The 19,185-nt window shown below is 52.6% G+C and overlaps 1 protein-coding gene and 1 pseudogene across 1 annotated transcript in view; one reads left to right on the top strand and one right to left on the bottom strand.

Moving 5' to 3' along the window:
- The window catches only part of LOC144947412 (E3 ubiquitin-protein ligase TRIM11-like), a 34,815-nt pseudogene extending 32,065 nt beyond the window's left edge, over positions 1 to 2,750 (top strand).
- Positions 1 to 19,185, bottom strand: part of LOC144947516 (E3 ubiquitin-protein ligase TRIM11-like) — a 147,957-nt gene that overhangs the window by 112,982 nt on the left and 15,790 nt on the right. The window lies entirely within an intron of this gene.

The raw sequence follows: 19,185 nt of genomic DNA, 5'->3' as shown, positions 1-19,185 counted from the left end.
AAATAAAACATAATAATGAAGATCTTGATGCTTCAAACTACAGATAATTTGAATTATTTTATTTTATTATGTTTTCTTTTTATTGTTTTATTACTTCCCTTCTACGTGACTTTACGAAAGAAACAAGAAGATACTTTATGTGCCATAACTATTGCACAATGGCTTCAATTTTAAATGTAGTATAAATAGTAGCAAATCAAAACCTGACAAAGCTATTTTTTTTGTTCTTCAGCAAAATAATATAAAATATTAATAACTCACTGTTCTTCTGAGTAACTGATGCACTAGACTTTGTCAAGAACCTGGTGTACTGTCTATAACAGGACTTGTGGTATCGCACCTCCAGAGACACACAGTCTTTGTCTCGAATATGCACAAGAATGCTAGTGTCTTCCTCCATCTCAGCAGCTTTCAACAAGTTGCCTGTAAATAAATAAATAAAAACTAATTAAACTAATAAAAAAACTGTGTTAAGAGTTAAACAATATTCAGTGTTCTGGCTGTAGCTGTATGCAAAACAATGCAAATCTGTCTTTGACTGTAAAATAAACATTACAGAAATTATGTAATTGTAATTGAAAGTTAGCCATGGTACCAAGCATAAGGGAATAAAAGTGCAAACGTGTGTGTGTGTTTGTGTGTGTGTTTTGTTTTTACCTACCTGCTGACAACGTTTCTGCCTGTGAAAGATGGTCCTTCTGGCGTTTGCCTCCCACAGTAATGTACTTGTCCGTTTTCTTACAAATGTAATAAAGGACTCGACCACGATCTCTGGCTGTGTGTCCTTTATTTGGTCCGGTTCCTGTTCCCCACACGGCTGTCCTTTATTTGGTCTCTTCCACACGGTGCCGACTCCGCTGTCGCTCCCGTCACCGCCAACAGCCCCGCTGTTGGTCTCCGTCGCTCCCGTAGCTCCTTGCAGCTTCACTGCTGTCTCCCTCTGTCGCTCCCGTAGCTCCTGGCAGTCTCACCGCTGCCTCTCTTACACAGCCTCCTTGGCTGTACCCGCTGCAGCTTCACTCCCTCCAGTAGCCCACTACTGTCCCCAGGCTGGACACCGCTGGCAGACGGTGCCGCTCCTCCCCGGTTTGCCCAGCGTGGCCTCACTCTTCTCCAGTCTCCCACCAACTCCCGACCACTTCCGGTTTTACCGCTTAAGGACCCGAACCTTCCTCCCACGTCACATGACTCCACCTCCCCGTGACGTCACATCCGGAAGGTCGCTTACGCCCGCATTACACCACCCTCCCCCGTAGAGAAAAACCCAGCCGACCTCGGCTGAACAATACCAAACCGTAATGCGGCGAACCGACCTTCCACCCCAAGGGACACAAAGCATGCAATATAACAGTAAGAACAACAACACAAAGTAACATCAACGAACGTACGAGAAGCATGCAATAAATACGACAGTAAGAACAAGAACAACAACACAACACAACAGTCAACGAAACGTAAGAGATTTAGAACGTGTGCGGGTCGCCGGCCCGTCCCGGACGGTCGGCGGCCCACCGCAGAACGGGAACGTGATGGAGTTTGAGGAGTGACAGGGCGTAATCCTCCTGTCGCTGTTGGAAGTCCACCAACGTCCCGTGTCCCTGAAGGATTAGTCTCGGGCGTGTCCCGCGAATGTGCTCGCAACGGGGTCGGAAGGGCTGCAGGGCTCGAAGTTCCCGCAGACTTGGCAGGTGCGCTACGAGCAGGGCCCCTCGTCACCCGCGGTGTCATGGCCGGTCTGCCTGGAACAGGTACGACAGGCGCTCTAGCAAGATCAATGGACGCAGGCGGGGGAGAGTCGGCAGCAACAGACCCTGGCAAGGCAACATTGGGAGATGACGCATCATGTAGGGGAGCAACATATGGTTTCAAGCGCGACGTATGAACAAACCAGCGGCGAGATCCAATCTGAACGCGCGCTGACTGTGGGTTGGGAACCTCGATGAGGCGGACGGGCCCTTGCCAAGGTTTGTGCAATTTAGGAGAGGTTCCCGGCCGTACCTGCGGACAATGGAGCCAGGCCAGGTCCCCAACCTTCCAGGGGCACTCCCCCTTGGAACGTCGAGCATACCGCTCGTTCCTGGCCTGGGCTTTGGCCGTAGCCACGCGGGCCTTCTCCCGTGCCTCCGTGACCCGGCGAACCGTGTCATGAATGTACTCAGGGAGTGGTTTACGAGGTCCTCTCACCCCGGTTCCCAATTGCACATCCACCGGCGGCACGTTTTCCCGACCATACATAAGGTAAAACGGCGAATAACCTGTAGCCGCATGAGGCGTCATCCGGTACGCCGAAAGCACCCCAGGGATGTGCAGATCCCAATCTGATTGTTGTTCACTCACGGTATGGCAAAGCATGGCAGACAATGTCCTGTTTAGCCGCTCAACCATACCTTTCTTAGTCCCAAGGCCCGCGCACACTTCCGCCAATAAATTAGAAGAGAAATTTCGGCCCTGGTCCGTGAAGAGTCTCTCAGGCGCCCCCTTATCCATAATGTACCCAAAAAAAAAGGCGTCGGTAATGGCCGCGGCCGACTGGTCGGGCAACGGCCAGGCCATCGGCCAACGGGAGAGGTACTCAACCCCAACCAGCAAATATGTATTACCCCTCGCCGATGGTGGAAAAGGTCCCAATATGTCCAGTGCCACCAATTCATTAACCCGAGACACCTGAATTGACTGGATAAGCGGCACGTAAGGATGTTTAGGCGGCTTACGTCGGGCGCAATCAGGGCACGCGCGCACGTGCCCTATGACATCTGTCGCTATGCCGTGCCAAAAATAATGACGTTGCAACGTCAACAAGGTCTTCTGCACACCTAGATGTAAGAGCGTGTCACAATGGAGAGTTCTAATCAACTCGTATCGCAGGGACGTTGGTACCACCAGACGCCAGCGTTCCTGGAACCCTTCCTCCACATAAGCAATCCATCTCGGAGAGCGGTTTCCGGCCCCACAGCCGTACTCGAACTCCCATTTTCCCCCGCAGACCGCTTCCGCAAGGACAACAACGACTCATCCATCATCTGTTCCCGAATCCACACAGACCGCGGCAGATTCAAAACCCCGTCAGTCGGTCCCGGTTCCATCGGAGCATCCGACTTCTCGACGGCCAACGCAACCGGCTGAGGGGGGGGTAGAATCGGCGAACACCTATGCGTCCCCGACGCACATTTGCAAGGGGCGCGCCGCGGCAATCTGGAAAGTGCGTCTGCGTTCGCATGGCGCACCCCCTTCCGATGGTGAATTTGGAAGGAAAATTCCTGCAACGTGTCCAACCAACGCGCCAACTGGCCGGATGGCTGATCCATTTTAAGTGCATATTGCAAGGCCGCATGATCCGTACGCACAATAAAGGAACGACCGTAAAGGTACGGTCGAAATTGCCGTAGGAAAAAAACAACAGCCAGAAGTTCTCTGTGAGTGACACAGTAGCGGGTTTCCGCGGGAGACAAGACCCGGCTACCATACGCCACGACGCGCTCTACACCCCCTTTAGACTGAGATAATACCGCACCAATACCTGTGTCACTCGCGTCCGTATCAAGAATGAATGGGTGATCGAAATCGGGATAATCCAATGTTGGGGCCGTAGCCAATAGATCGCGCAGACTCCGAAAGGCCGCCTCTTCCGGCTGTCTCCAAACAAACTTTCGTCCTTTACCCATAAGGAGATGCAAGGGCCTCGCGATTGTCGCAAAATTCGGCACAAATCTTCGATAATACGAGGCAAATCCCAAAAACCGGCGAACATCCCCCACGGTGGCCGGAGTTGGCCAATCCCGGACGCATGCCGTCTTTTCCGGATCCGTGGACACCCCCTCAGCACTCACAATGTGCCCCAAATAACGGACGGACCGTTGCAGTAGGTGGCATTTATTTGGTTTGAATTTCAAATTCGCAGAGCACATCCTCGTGAACACTGTCTCCAGCCGCTTTAAATGTTCATCAAATGTGCGGCTGAAGACAATATATCGTCCAAATATATGAGACATGTCTCCCACTGCAACCCCGTCAAAACGAGTTCCATCAACCTTTGAAATGTAGCAGGGGCCGCATTCAATCCCATCGGAAGGCAGTTAAATTGAAATAACCCTTGCGGCGTACGGAATGCGGTTTTCTCCCGTGAGGACTCGTCCAGGGGAAGCTGCCAAAATCCCGAAGAGAGGTCCAGTGTAGAAAAGAACTTAGCCCCCGACAATGCATCAAGGGAGTCGTCCATACGCGGCAGGGGGTACACATCTGCCACCGATATCTTATTCAATTTCCGGAAATCAACACAAAATCGCAATTTGCCATCCTTTTTCTTAACCAAAACTACAAGAGCGCCCCATGGGCTGTTAGATGGCGATATAATGTCTGCAGCCAACATGTCTTGCACAGCCCCCCGAACGTGTTCTCGCTCAGCAGGACTCATCCGATGCGAATTCAATCGAATAGGGGCAGCGTCGCCCGTATCAATATGATGATAAAGCAACGAGGTGCGCCCCAAATCCAAATCATCGGAGCTGAACACATCCGAATACGTCAATAACAATTTACGAACCGCACCACGTTGATCCATGTGTAATAAATGGACTCGACCACAGTATCTGGTCTGGTGTCCTTTATTCGGGTTCGTTTCTGTTTCCCACACGGCTGTCCTTTATCTGGCTCCTTCCACACGGTGCCGACTCCGCTGTCGCTCCCGTCACTGCCAACAGCCCCGCTGTTGGTCTCCGTTGCTCCCGTAGCTCCTTAGCAGCCTTGCTGCTGTTCCCCCACACGCAGCCCCTCCGGCTGCTGTCGCTCCCGTAGCCCTCTTGCTCTGCAGCCCCAGGCTGCTGTAGCCCCTAGCAGCCTCGCTGCTGTCTCCCACACGCAGCCCCTCCGGCTGCTGTCGCTCCCGTAGCCCTCTTGCTCTGCAGCCCCTCCGGCTGCACTCGCTGCTCCCAGCTTTCGCCCTCCGTGGCCTCACCCTCGTCCAGTCTCCAACCAACTCTCTTCCATCCCGCTGGCTGGCGCTGTCACCGAGCCCCTCAGCCACCAGGCTGAGGGCACGGCGACCACCCAACGCGGTCTCCACTCTTCCCTTGCCCGACTGCCCCGATCTCTTCCTGTCTCACCGCTATACCATCTCCCTCTCACGTGACCCTGACTCCTCCCCCACATGACGTCACATCCGCCAAGCCCTTTACGCCCGCATTACACCACCCTCCCCCGTAGAGAAAATTCCAGCCGTCCTCGGCTGAAACAGAACCAAATAATGCGGGCGAAGGCATCACAACCAGGAGTCCCCCAGACACAATAGACCTTATAACAACAACAACAAGTAACAAAAGGGGAAGGATCAGGAACCGGAACAGAACAACAAGAATAATAATAGCACAAAGCACAACACAACGGCCACCAACACGTTGCCTCCGAAACGTCGTGAATTTTATTTTGTTTTGTTTTATTTTACTTTCATTAATTTTAATGTTTTTTACCTACGTGACTTTACCGAATACGCAAAAATGGCACACGCGCACAACCCAGAAATGTGGTGTCTCAAAGCGTGTCCATGTTGTTGTTCCATCCGCTCGGCTCAAGTCCAACATCAAAGAACAAGTGGTAGAGCAGAATGACGAACGGCGTTCAATTGCTCCTTCAAGTCCTCATCCAGCTAGCACACCAGGTAACACCCAGTGCGACGGGAGCTGAAGAATCTGTGACGAGAAGGAGAATCCAATCCCCTGAGGCACAGCACAACAACGCACATCCGCATGTCGTACACGACAGCCACCCGGCCTCAGGGTAGTGGAGATGATGTAAATCCGGCCCGCTTAAAAAAAAAACCCCAATAATTACCCAAATTAACCGCGATCGATGCCCCAGTATTTACATTTTAACAACAATATTATTTACACGTGACAACAACAACAAAAAAAAATTCTGCTCTTACCCACCAGCAGTCCTCCCTTGAGGACCAGCACAGACCTCAGACGTACACAGCATGTACCCACAGTCACTCTCAACAAACCAACAAAACCCCTAATCGCACACCCTCGCGTGGAGAGAGCCACGCTCCCCAGCGGTAACGTTTAACTCGCCGTAACCCTCACCGTGGTCGTCAACCCACGGCAACATCCATTTACCATACTCTCGGCTAGTGCCATTTCGGGGATGAGCAGCACTCGGCCATGCTCCTCCCTTACTATCCCATCAGCGATGGACACACACCAGCCTCTTATAGTCTGACGCTTTATAGCCAAGGGAAGATCAATCCCTCGGCAAGGCCAGATATCAACGACCCCCCCCCCACGGGGTAATGTTCTCTTATAGAGACAATAACGCCCTAACCCAAATCCCGTGAGCCCCCGGCACACCAGGTTCAGTCTGCCACCGCACAACTGAACCATGACTCCCCGAGCCATATGAGCACACGGCCCATTAGTTTAAGACATACCACGGAGGTTTCGCCTCCGGGCTGTTAGGTCAGCCATTAGCTATAGGCTGATGTGACCACAACACGTGCATCACCCAATCAACAATGGCAGGCATAACGGATGGAATATTTAGCCCACCGAGGTTTTTCCCGCGCATTCAAAATGGCGGCCCCCTTCGCCCAGCGCGTTCGCGCAATATCTCGCGCGCACTCAAAATGGCGGCCCTTTCCGCAAAGCGCATCGTCGCCATACCCCGAGTGCGCGCAAAATGGCGGCCCAACGTGCGAACACGTGGCCAGTTTTCTCCATTCGTGCACCCCAGCTTCCCTTTGCTGGGGGTCACAAAATGCATCCCCCGTCTTATTGTAACAACCCCAACAACGATAGACGCACAGCCCCAGCTTGCTGCGCGCAGCAGTCATATCGGGGAATTTTTAACCAATATTTTACCAACCACATTGGTTACACAACCCAACTCGCAAAGCAACTCGTGGCTGCATGCGATCAACCGAATACGCGACGCCACTTGGCGCCAATTTACGGTCCCATTAGCATTAACCTTTGAGACACCCACAACGGCGTCATCACGCACCCTCAAAGCGCGCTCTCTCTCCCACAAAGCGCAATTACCCATAATATACACAAAATCGCGTATACATAACATCCATACGACCAAATAATAGGGTCCTCCTCGAATTTGTTACCAATTCCCAACCAGGTACGCACAATTAATAACATCCCAACCCCAATAGTCAACCAATGCATTGCACCCCATAACCGTACAGAACGGTGTAACAGCACATACAGTCAGCATATCTCGATCACACGCGCACATTTAAGCACAATAGCAAGCCGATCTGCAGGCAACCAACACACCATTAATCCAGTCGTAACATTGCAGCAACAACACAAATATTCTCTCTCTTGCAACAACCACATCGCACATAGCACCTCGCAGCACAATACACCAAAAAAATATATATATATTTTTCAATTAAGCCCATCGCCCAAGGTAACCCACGAGATAATACAGCGCAAGATACCCGACGCTCCCGAGTTAATAATTAACTTCGCCATCAAGATAACAACTCCACGCCGCAGCGCACACACACAATTTGACACTCAGCAAGTACAGCAGACTCTCCGTCCATTCTCAACACACGCACACACTTTAATTGACACCGAGCAACAAGCACGTTCATCGTTATTACACACACATACACACAGTCCGAACCGCGCTCCGCACAATCAAGTCATGAGAGAAAAAAACAAAATCGCCCCCCCCCGGCCCTCGAAAGATGGGTGAGGTGTGTGTAAAGGGCGGGTGCGTATCGTTACGACTCGCCCGGGGCTGCAGCAAGAAGAGGACGGCAGGGCGGCAACTTGAGTCGTCTCGCAGAACTCGTTCGGCGACTTGTCTGCTCCGTTGTCACGCACCCGAGCCAGGACGGGAAGCTCCCGCCCCAGCAGCTGCAGCATCGTCGTCCTCTCCTCGCAGCTCGTCCTCGCGCAGCAGCTCACAGCAGGCTGCTCTCCCCGAGGCACCTCCCGTTGGCAGCGCAAAGCTGCATCACCGCCGCGATGTTGAAAATGGCGGCGTCTCCCCGCCGCGGTGAAGACAAGATGGCGGCTTCCCGCCTTTCTTCGCCAGCCGCGCCCAAGATGGCGTCTTCGTGCCGCGTGGCCGATGGCGGCGACAGCGAAGACAACACGGACTTCTGCGGACCACCAACCTCTCCTTCCGACGCCGCCCTTGGCGTGCCGAGCTCACACAACTGTGCAAGCACGTTCTTAAGAGTTCCAAGTTGGTCCGCCATCTGTTGACATGGGGAATCCTCGTCCATTGATGCTGACGGGCCCGCCACCCCGGCGACATCTTCAACTCCAGTTCCCGTGCTCACTTCAGCAGGGCTCTTTTCCACGACTCCAGCTGCATCCATCGTCGGAGGAAGATTAAGCCGATGCCGGAGACGGAATATTATTTTTCTTCTCAGTTGTTTAGCCATGCCGTTGCACTTCTGACTCCAATGTAATAAATGGACTCGACCACAGTATCTGGTCTGGTGTCCTTTATTCGGGTTCGTTTCTGTTTCCCACACGGCTGTCCTTTATCTGGCTCCTTCCACACGGTGCCGACTCCGCTGTCGCTCCCGTCACCGCCAACAGCCCCGCTGTTGGTCTCCATTGCTCCCGTAGCTCCTTAGCAGCCTTGCTGCTGTTCCCCCACACGCAGCCCCTCCGGCTGCTGTCGCTCCCGTAGCCCTCTTGCTCTGCAGCCCCAGGCTGCTGTAGCCCCTAGCAGCCTCGCTGCTGTCTCCCACACGCAGCCCCTCCGGCTGCTGTCGCTCCCGTAGCCCTCTTGCTCTCCAGCCCCTCCGGCTGCACTCGCTGCTCCCAGCTTCCGCCCTCCGTGGCCTCACCCTCGTCCAGTCTCCAACCAACTCTCTTCCATCCCGCTGGCTGGCGCTGTCACCGAGCCCCTCAGCCACCAGGCTGAGGGCACGGCGACCACCCAACGCGGTCTCCACTCTTCCCTTGCCCGACTGCCCCGATCTCTTCCTGTCTCACCGCTATACCATCTCCCTCTCACGTGACCCTGACTCCTCTCCCACATGACGTCACATCCGCCAAGCCCTTTACGCCCGCATTACACATGGACAAGGAAGAATTTTCTTCACATAAGTCAGCAATCCATCGATTATCCGAACACCTTGGCTCGGAAACACCAGCAACCACTCCCTGGCTATGCAGACAACCCTGAGTCGCAAATGCCGTAGTGGCATGTGCCACAACCGTACCAGCCGGAACACGGACGCATTCCACACCCGCATTAAGCACCTGTAAAAACGGTAACTGATCAGGCCGGACGATGGTCTGTGCCCCAACTAACGCCAACCCAGTTGTTATCGTGGCGGACGGTGACAACAAGACCCCAACTGCTCCTAGCCGATCAGGCAGGGGCTTCCGATACCGCAAGGGAATAAGCATCTGTGAGCCAGGTGGGATGTCCACAGATGCAACAGACAGCGCCTGCACTTGTACGGCCGAAGCAGGTCGCCCCCAGGGCGACGGCAGAAACGAGATTTGACGGCCACCCGGCAATTCAATACAATTCTCATTAATTTTGATCAAAATGGGCATCCTAGCCAAAAAATCGGTGCCTAATAAACAAGGAACCGCCAAAGATCTTGAGATTAACACCATGCCCGAGACTGACACATCCCCGATAGAAATTTTAGCGTCCACCTGGCCCACGATACCCATGCTACCCCCGTTCGCAGCAACGCACGAGCCGTAAACCGGACGCATGGCCCCCGGTGGGATGCCCAACAGATGGAAAATGACATCCGATATAATAGTCGCGGACGCTCCGGAGTCGACCAAAATGCGCACGTCCACCCCTTGTATAGACCCCGGTACAGTGGACGAGCCCGTAGCGGACGCGACGACTCTCCGTGCCAATTTGCGCCACTGCGTCACCGAGCGACAAGGTCCCGTCGATGGCCTTTCTTTAACAACATTAGGATCGCACAACGAAGGTGATGGGTGAGGTGCAAAGCCTTGCTGGGCGTCTGGTGCGTGCCGACTTGCCTGTTTCGGAGGTTCTTTAGTCGGCTTGTCTGTTGAAGAGGCCTCCTGCTGCGGCGGACCCGGGACGCGGGCCCAGCAGTCCTTGGCGTAGTGGCCCCTACGCCCGCAGTGGAAACAGTCGACATCGTTGCGCCGAAGCGCAGGCCCTGCATCCCGACGGCCCCGTGCCGGTAGTGTAGCGCGCGGGCCCGGCCCACCGCGTCCCGACCATAGAGCAGAGGCGGCCGTCAACTCCCGAGGGCCCCTCTCATCGGGCACGTAGACCACCTTCGTAGGGTCCCAACCCAGAGCGCCACCCTCTGCGACGGGCCCCCCCGTCCACGCCGCAACTTGCTTCCACCGACGGAGGTTAAACTGCGCATCCAGACATTTAGCTGCCGCCCGGGTAGTGAGCTTCTCATGCCCACACACACGCATGGGGATCCCCAAATCCCGAGACAGCTCGAGCATTTTTGCTAAGATGAGAGGCTCCAGCAGGTCCTGTGGCGTCTCTGGATATGCTGCCATGGCTAGCTTCAGCACCGCACCCCTGAATGCCACGGGCGATTCCTCGGGTGCTCGTTGTCGTTGAGCAAATCGCCGATGCGCATCGTCAGGTGGCTCGTAAGCGTCGGCCATTTCTTCAAAAACTCCACGTAAAGTCTTCTTCTTGTCGACCGTTATGGAACGGAAAAATCGAACTGATTCGTCATCCAGTAGAGTCGGCAACACTTCTAGGGCCTCAGCATCGGTCCATCTTGCAGAACGTACCGCCGCCAAGAATCTGCAGGCGAAAGCGCTCCAATCGCCCCCGATGGAGAATTCTTTAACTGTGGTGAGATGGCGACTCCGACTCCTCTTCACGCCATCCTCCAACACTGGTTCCTCTGGTGGTAAATTCAAAATGGCGTCGGCCCGCCGCGTGGCCAAGATGGCGGTTGGGCGCCGCGGAGTGCGCAAGATGGCGGCATCGTGCCGCGTGGCTAATGGCGGCGGCAGGGCAGACAACGTGGCGGCCCGTGGACCACCTTCTGCTTCCTCCGTCGCCGTCCTTGGCGTGACGAGATGACACAGCTGCGCCAGGACGACCTTGAGTGCCTCCAGTTGCACCCCCATCTGCTGCCATCGTGGATCAGCGTCCGATGATGTTGACGGGCCCGCTCCCGCGGCGACATCTTCAACTCCAGTCCCCGTGCTCGCCTCAGCAGGGCTCTCCTCCACCACCTCAGCAGAATCCATGGTTGGAGGGAGGTCGTCGTCGTCGGACGAAGAAGCCGATGCTGGCGCCGGAATAATTTTCTTCCTTACTTGCTTCGACATGCCGTTGCACTTCTGACACCAGTGCAATAAAGGACTCGACCACGATCTCTGGCTGTGTGTCCTTTATTTGGTCCGGTTCCTGTTCCCCACACGGCTGTCCTTTATTTGGTCTCTTCCACACGGTGCCGACTCCGCTGTCGCTCCCGTCACCGCCAACAGCCCCGCTGTTGGTCTCCGTCGCTCCCGTAGCTCCTTGCAGCTTCACTGCTGTCTCCCTCTGTCGCTCCCGTAGCTCCTGGAAGTCTCACCGCTGCCTCCCTTACACAGCCTCCTTGGCTGTACCCGCTGCAACTTCACTCCCTCCAGTAGCCCACTACTGTCCCCAGGCTGGCCACCGCTGGCCGACGGTGCCGCTCCTTTCCGGTTTGCCCAGCGTGGCCTCACTCTTCTCCAGTCTCCCACCAACTCCCGACCGCTTCCGGTTTTACCGCTTAATGACCCGAACCTTCCTCCCACGTCACATGACTCCACCTCCCCGTGACGTCACATCCGGAAGGTCGCTTACGCCCGCATTACACAAATTATGCACAAGGCAGGAAGCACAGGACCAGCACAAGCTACTGGCAGGCCTAAGTTTCTTTATTGGACAATCAACTGTAGCGATACTAACGTTACTACCCGATGGCACAGACTGGCCTTGATCTTGAGCTTCAGGACGCTGTGTGGCCCGTTTCTCGGCCGCATCCAAGCGCTTTTTGTCAATGAAACGCCTGTATCAAGTAGAGTGAAACCCAGCGTCTTCGGGAACATTGCCAAACTCGATTTCTAGACAATGTTGGTAGGTTTCTGCTATTCTCTGATTCTCACCTTGCAAAAAAAGCCACCGTTTGACGCAGTTTCTGAATGTATCCCACAGTGTGCGTGTAAAATCCTTTGTTTCTTCTTTCTTTATGGACGTGAGATGCATGTAGCATTGTTTAAAATACTTTTTACGGACTTTTGAAGGAGGTCTGGCCGTAATTTCCTCTTCTTCACTACTCGATATTGACAACAAGGGCGCAGACATCTTGGACTAATGTTTACCTGTCGTCCCAAAAAAGCGGCCACCTTATTGGTCTAGCGGGAAGCACGTGACGATTGTTCCGCGAAGCCTCATCACTGATGATTGCCGACTTTAAACAGTAATACAAAATAAACTTCAGGATTACACATGGAGAACTTTTATTTTCACGCCCAAAAACACTTGATCTTTTTACTAGAATGAAAAGAATTTAGTGCCCCATATATCGAAACAGGATTAAACGTAAAACGTCTTCACCTTGCGGCCTAATACCCCAGGCGAGGTAGTTAACATCTCCTAGCTGCCTGTGGCGCTTTGATGTGGAATGATACTCTGAGCCTCGTGTCAGTATCTTGTGCACCAATATACTTCTCATCCTATTGTCTCCCTTTAGTTGGCTGTCGGTCCCTGAACAGAAAAAAAAAAAAAAATGTATTTTAAAACACGCTTTTATGAAATGTACTAAAACGTTTAAAATAAATATTTTCTGTTCAAGTACTTTGCTTAATGTATGTTTCATATGCTCTTGTTGTAACTGACTGTAAATTAAAGCGTGGGGTGCGCGTACTATTTTAGAACAAATATGTATGTATTTACAATGGGAAGTAAGTGTTCATATCTTGTTAATATGTGTAATAATACTCTTGGAGACGACTTGTGGAATCGGTCCTTTTATTTATTCCAGTTCACAAGTACTCCCCGCTGCTGGCAGGCAACGGCAAGTGGGCAGACAGACCACAAGAGACGCACCGCTACGTGGCACTCGGAGCCCCGCTCGCACGTGGCCCCTCTCTTCCTTCATTCTTCGTCTGACCACGTGTCGTTCATCTCCCCCCTTATTTAATGCCTGGGTCACGTGGTACGCTCCAGCCAATCCTTGGTAGCCTGCGCCGAAACTTCTAGATTCCCCATCAACTCCCGGGACCACGCCCCTGACTTGTCTTCCCATTGGCTGAGGCCAAAATCAGCAGAACCAATCACCCTAGCTGGCACCCCTTGATCACGCCAGGGCCATGCTCCCAGGCTCTCCCCCCATTGGCTGTGAAGCAGGACTTGCAGAGCCGATCACCACGTGAGCCGGACATAGGCTCTTATTACATCACCCACCCCCCCCCCCCCCCCGGTGTAAAAGTCAGCCGTCTCGGCTGGGAAAAGGGTGACAAGCCGATCCAATAAAGTTGATTATTAGGGCGTCCAAGACGCATTAACAAGTAAGGGGGTGAAACAGGCGTCTATGCGCCAAAAAAAGAATAACCCATGAACAACAGACACACATTACGGTGCCCCTGTAGTGCGGTAACAGAGAAAAGACTGCAAGGCAATCAATGCTATCGAAACGGAAGAGATTTCGACCGTGTACGCGACGCGAGACCCTCTTCGCTTCCTGCGCATGGTCGCCTTGCCGCCGGATCTGCAGGAGGTGGTTGGCGTGGAGAAGAGGAAGAAGAATGTTCGGTTTCGGTCGTATCCAGGGTAGGTTCCGTTGGAGGAGGGACGGCGGGGGTCTCATCATCCCTCTAAACCTGTTCATCTGCGGGGGGCACAACACAGCCCCGCTGGGGATCAACGGGCGAGGCAAGCGGCACATTCGGCACAGCAGACCCCGGCAGGTCAACAAGTGGAGATGAGGGGTCGGCACGCGAGTCAACGTAGGGTTTAAGTCGTGACGAATGGACGTACCAACGAGGTTTTCCGTACTGGACGCGAACACTCTGTGGGTTCCGAATGTCCACCAGCGTCACAGGCCCCCGCCAAGGCCTGTGCAGTTTAGGGGACGTGCCCACTGGCACCTGAGGGCAGTGGAGCCATGCCAGATCGCCCACCGACCAGGGCATGTGAGTACGCGATCGACGCGCATAACTCTCGTTCCTTGCCTGCGTACGGGCCGTCGCACACCTGGCGGCCTCTCGCGCCTCTGTAACCCGTTCAAGCGAGTCCCATACGTGATCAGGCAAGGAAATGGACGGTTGTTTCCTCGGCGTACCCAGTTGCACATCAATGGGGGGTACATTCTCACGGCCATACATGAGGAAAAATGGCGAATATCCCGTGGACGCGTGCGGAACCATGCGGTATGCCGCTAAGACGCCCGGTATGTGCAAGTCCCAATCGGTCTCTTTTTCACTCAGCGTGTGACAAAGCATAGCCGAAAGGGTGCGGTTAAATCGTTCCACCATGCCATCCGTTTGCGGATGGTAAGGGGAAGTGCGGATTTTCTTTGTGCCCAGCGCATCGCAAACATCCTTGAGCAATTTGGAGGAGAAGTTACGTCCCTGATCTGTGAGCAGCCATTCGGGTGCTCCTTTATCCATGACATAACCATTCAAGAAAGCATCAGTGATGGACGCAGCCGTTTGGTCAGGCAGAGGCCAGGCCATAGGCCATCGAGAAAAATATGCTACCCCAACCAGAAGGTATTTGTTGCCCCTAGCTGATGGAGGGAACGGCCCCAGGATGTCCAGAGCGACTAGTTTGTTGATATGGGAAACCTCAATCGAAAGTAGTGGCAGCACATAATGTTTCCGAGGCAGTTTCCTCTTTGCACAATCATGGCATGACCGGACAAAGTCGCTAACGTCTGCCATCATGCCGGGCCAAAAAAATCTTTCTGCATTGCAGCCAAAGTCTTCTGCACGCCGAGGTGCATTAATTTGTCAGCGTGCAGAGTGCGGAGCAGGTCATGGTAAAGGGATGTAGGCACGACCAGGCATGATCGATCAGAGAATCCATCGGTACACATCAATAGTCCCGTCCGGCCCCGGAACATCTGCCATTTCTATCCCGCCAAATGAGCTCTCAGTTTCCAGATTAGTTTCTGCAGCGGAGCCAGAGAGGCATCGGCCTCCTGCTCGCGTAGTCACACAGAGTGCGGCAGCCGCAGGGTATCATCAGTGCCTACTGGGACATCCTGGCCGTCCTCGTTCGACATCGCTCCCATGACCGGACAGGGCGAGGTAGGCAGCGCTGCACATCGGTGCATACCCATCAGACAGGCACATGGAGGAATGGGTCGCAAGGGTGCTCGTGGCATTGATACAGTTGAACCACATTTATCATTTGAGGTGCAACTATGTGTGCAAGTGGATGAATGATGTGACAAAACCTGCCGGGTGTCCGATTTGTGCCGACTCGCCCGATGGTGTCGTGGATCCGCGCCTGGTGGAGGAGATGGAGGTCCACTCGGCAGAAGCGGCGAAGGCAGAGGTCGGCAGCGGCAGTCGCGGGCAAAATGGCCCCGTCAGCCACACTTAAAACACGTGGCCGTCGTCGGCCGGCGGTCGGTCGTCCCGGCCTCAGTGCATGGTCGACCTGCGTAGTCACCACGCTGGTCGCGCAGTCGTCGTCTCGGGATCCAATGCGGAACAGCAGCCACCACCTCGTCGTCGCCGGAGTCATCGGAGCAGTGGACGACCCGCCGTAGAGACCACCCTAAAGGTGGGCCGTCTATTTCTGGTTTTCCCGTCCATGCCGCCATCTGATCCCAGCGCTTGAGGTTGAATTTAGCGTCCAAGCAGCGCGCCACCCATCGCGATGTAAGCGGTTCGTGACCGCATACCGGCAGCGAGATGTTGAGTTCCTGGGATAGCTCCAGCATTCGGGAAAGAATGAGAGGATAGAGGTGATCAGCCGTCGAGTCTGGGTAGGCGGCCATGGCTAACGCCAACGGCGCCCCCGGTAAGCCAACGGCGATTCCTCTGATCCGCGACGACGTGACATAAATTTTCTCGTAGCCGCCGTCGGCGGGTCGTAAAACTCCGCCATCTCTGTGAAAGCATCATGAAGCATCTTCTTCTTGGTCGCTGGGATGGATCGGAAGACCGCCAGGTGAGACATCATCCAACAGCGTGGGCAGCGCCTCCAGCGCCTCCGCCTCCGTCCATCGCACGGATCTAAAGGCCGACTCAAAGCGCCACGTAAAAGCACTCCAATCGCCCCCGGCGATAAATTCTTTGATCTGTGGAAGACGATGTCCGCAGTGGCAGGCAGACGCCTCGAGCGTCTCCAATTGCACTTCCCGCGTTCTGCACGTCTCCATCAAAATGGCGTCGGGTAGCCGCGTGGTGGCAGCCTCGTGCAAGATGGCGTCCAACGGCTCCGTCGCAGCCGCCCCGCCCAAGATGGAGGCCTCCCCCCGCGTGGCAGGAGCAATGGCGGACGTCGATTCCCGCCGAAGATCTTGGTCCTCGGCATTAAGCTGAACTGCTGGCGGCCGACCCAGGGCCGTTGAGGACGCGACCACCATCACCAGATTGAGCAAAATCACTCAGAGCATCTCGATCTGCTCCGCCATCAGCCGCCATCCTTCGTCCGCCCTTGAGGTGGTCGTTTCTTCCTCCCATCGGCGATGAGCGGCGTCGAGGAGAGCAGCAGAAGGAGGCAGAGGAGCCGTAGCTCCCAGCAGATCGTCCTCGTCCGTCTCCACAACTTCCTCCGATGGAGGGTCGGGTGGGTTCTTCTTTCTGAGGTGCTTGGACATCTTGAAGATCGTCCAAACGGTCCAGAAGAACTTCTGACACCAATGTAATAATACTCTTGGAGACGTCTTGTGGAATCGGTTCTTTTATTTATTCCAGTTCACAAGTACTCCCCGCTGCTGGCAGGCAACGGCAAGTGGGCAGACAGACCACAAGAGACGCACCGCCACGTGGCACTCGGAGCCCCGCTCGCGCGTGGCCCCTCTCTTCCTTCGTTCTTCGTCTGACCACGTGTCGTTCATCTCCCCCCTTATTTAATGCCTGGGTCACGTGGTACGCTCCAGCCAATCCTTGGTAGCCTGCGCTGAATCTTCTAGATTCCCCATCAACTCCCGGGACCATGCCCCTGACTTTTCTTCCCATTGGCTGAGGCCAAGACCAGCAGAACCAATCACCCTAGCTGGCACCCCTTGATCACGCCAGGGCCATGCTCCCAGGCTCTCCCCCCATTGGCTGTGAAGCAGGACCGGCAGAGCCGATCACCACGTGAGCCGGACATAGGCTCTTATTACATATGTAGTAATTTGAAAGTAAGGTTTTAAGCCGTTTATTTTTGGGAATGTCTGCATTGAGAATGCAAAGTAACTGTTAATATGTAGTTAATATCTTATTACTGTAACGTACAGTTTTTCATGCGTTGATGTTTGTGAATGTCTCGATTGACAATCGCAAGTAACTGGTGATATGTTGGTCATATGTTGTAATGTAAACGTGTACGTTTTAAAGCCGTTTATTTTTGTTAATATCTGAATTGGCAATGCAAAGTAACTGTCCATATGTAGTTAATATGTTGTAATTCCAACTGTAAGTTTGTATGGCGTTTTGGTTTGCTAATATGTCAGGATTGACAATGGAAAGTAAATGGTCATATGTAGTATATATGTTGTAATTTAGACGTGATGTGTTTAGGCCGTTAATTTTTGTGAATGTATGCATTTCTTGTTAATATGTTGTATCTTCTTAGTTCTTTCGGTAAAGTCACGTAGAAGGAAAATAATAAAATAAATAAAATAAAACATAATAAAATAATTCTCACGACGTTTCGGCCACAACGCAAGCAGCCGTATTTTCCTTCTACGTGACTTTACCGAATGAACCAGTAAGACGAATCCCTGCAGTCACGAAAGCTTTAAATCGAAATTTAATATGTTGTAATTAAAATGTTTTGTTTTAAAGCCGTTTTTTGTGTGAATATGTGTGCATTGACAATGAATATTTACTGGTCATATGTTGTTAATAGGTTGTAATTGAGACGTTAAGTTTGTAAGCCGTATATATTTGTTAACATGTAATGTCTGAATTGTCAAGTTCAAGTTCAAGTTCATTTATTAGGTATAGCCCTGTGAGCCATTCAGCTCTTGAATCGGGTGCAACCGCAACAAACAAAAAATAAAAACATGAACAAAAAACATCTTAAAGTGAATATGTGACTAAGTGCAAACAGAAAATCCAAGAAAAGACAGCAAAAATATTGCAGAAAAAACACCGTACACCAACGCTGTGTGCAAAAATCTCAGTGGGATGCAAGTCAAACAACAACAACAACCACAAGACAGCTTAGATTAAGGCCATCAGTCTAACTCTGTACTACAACAAACAAACATGGCTAAACCAATACACTTTTCGAAATCACCAAAATAAAGCCATGAAAGCAATGAAAAAGCAATCATAGGAACTGTGACGGAATTTTCACAATAAATGGCATAAACAACATGTACTACCAAAACCCTGCAGCCATAGCTGGCTGCATGAGTCACTCCACAACAGCAGGAGCATCAATCGGAGTATTGTAATTTTTCAATGCACCTTTAAAATCAGCACACTAAATCAAAATACAGGTCATACTTTGTAGCGATCATCCGGAGCGAAACATTTTATTTTAGGTCACTGAATAGCACTGGCAGCTAGGGGTGTACAACTCCTCTAGAGCAGTTTTGAGTGAAGATCTCATAGGTAGTGACTCAAGTTTCAATTTATTTGCAACAGCATTCCAGACCCTGGGGGCATCAATAGCAAAGGCCCTTCCTCCAGTATATGTACGGCAATAGGGAATATTAAGCTGGTCAAATTTGTTCTTTGAAACAGAGACGAGATCCAGCAGGTAATCTGCAGATTTTTTTGCAAGTACATCATGAATAAATAAGATCTGGTGCACAAGCCGTCGAACATTCAGAGATGTTAAGTTTGACCCAATGTAGAGATCACAGTGGTGAGTCCTATATGGGCAGTTCAATGCAAATCTTAAGGCCGAGTGATACATTGAGTCAAGCTTCTTCAGTACAGTACTTGGGGCTGATTTATACACAATGTCACAGTAATCAAGTAGAGGCAGTATGGTAGCTTTAATCAATTCCAAACGGAACATAGGGGGGAAGCAGTGCTTGTGTCGATATAGAAAACCAATTTTAATTTTTGTCTT

Source organism: Lampetra fluviatilis, chromosome 45, assembly GCF_964198595.1.
Source record: "Lampetra fluviatilis chromosome 45, kcLamFluv1.1, whole genome shotgun sequence".
Lineage (NCBI taxonomy): Eukaryota > Metazoa > Chordata > Hyperoartia > Petromyzontiformes > Petromyzontidae > Lampetra > Lampetra fluviatilis.
The sequence above is the reverse complement of the archived record's forward strand: the minus strand, read 5'-3'. Positions and strand labels throughout refer to the sequence as shown.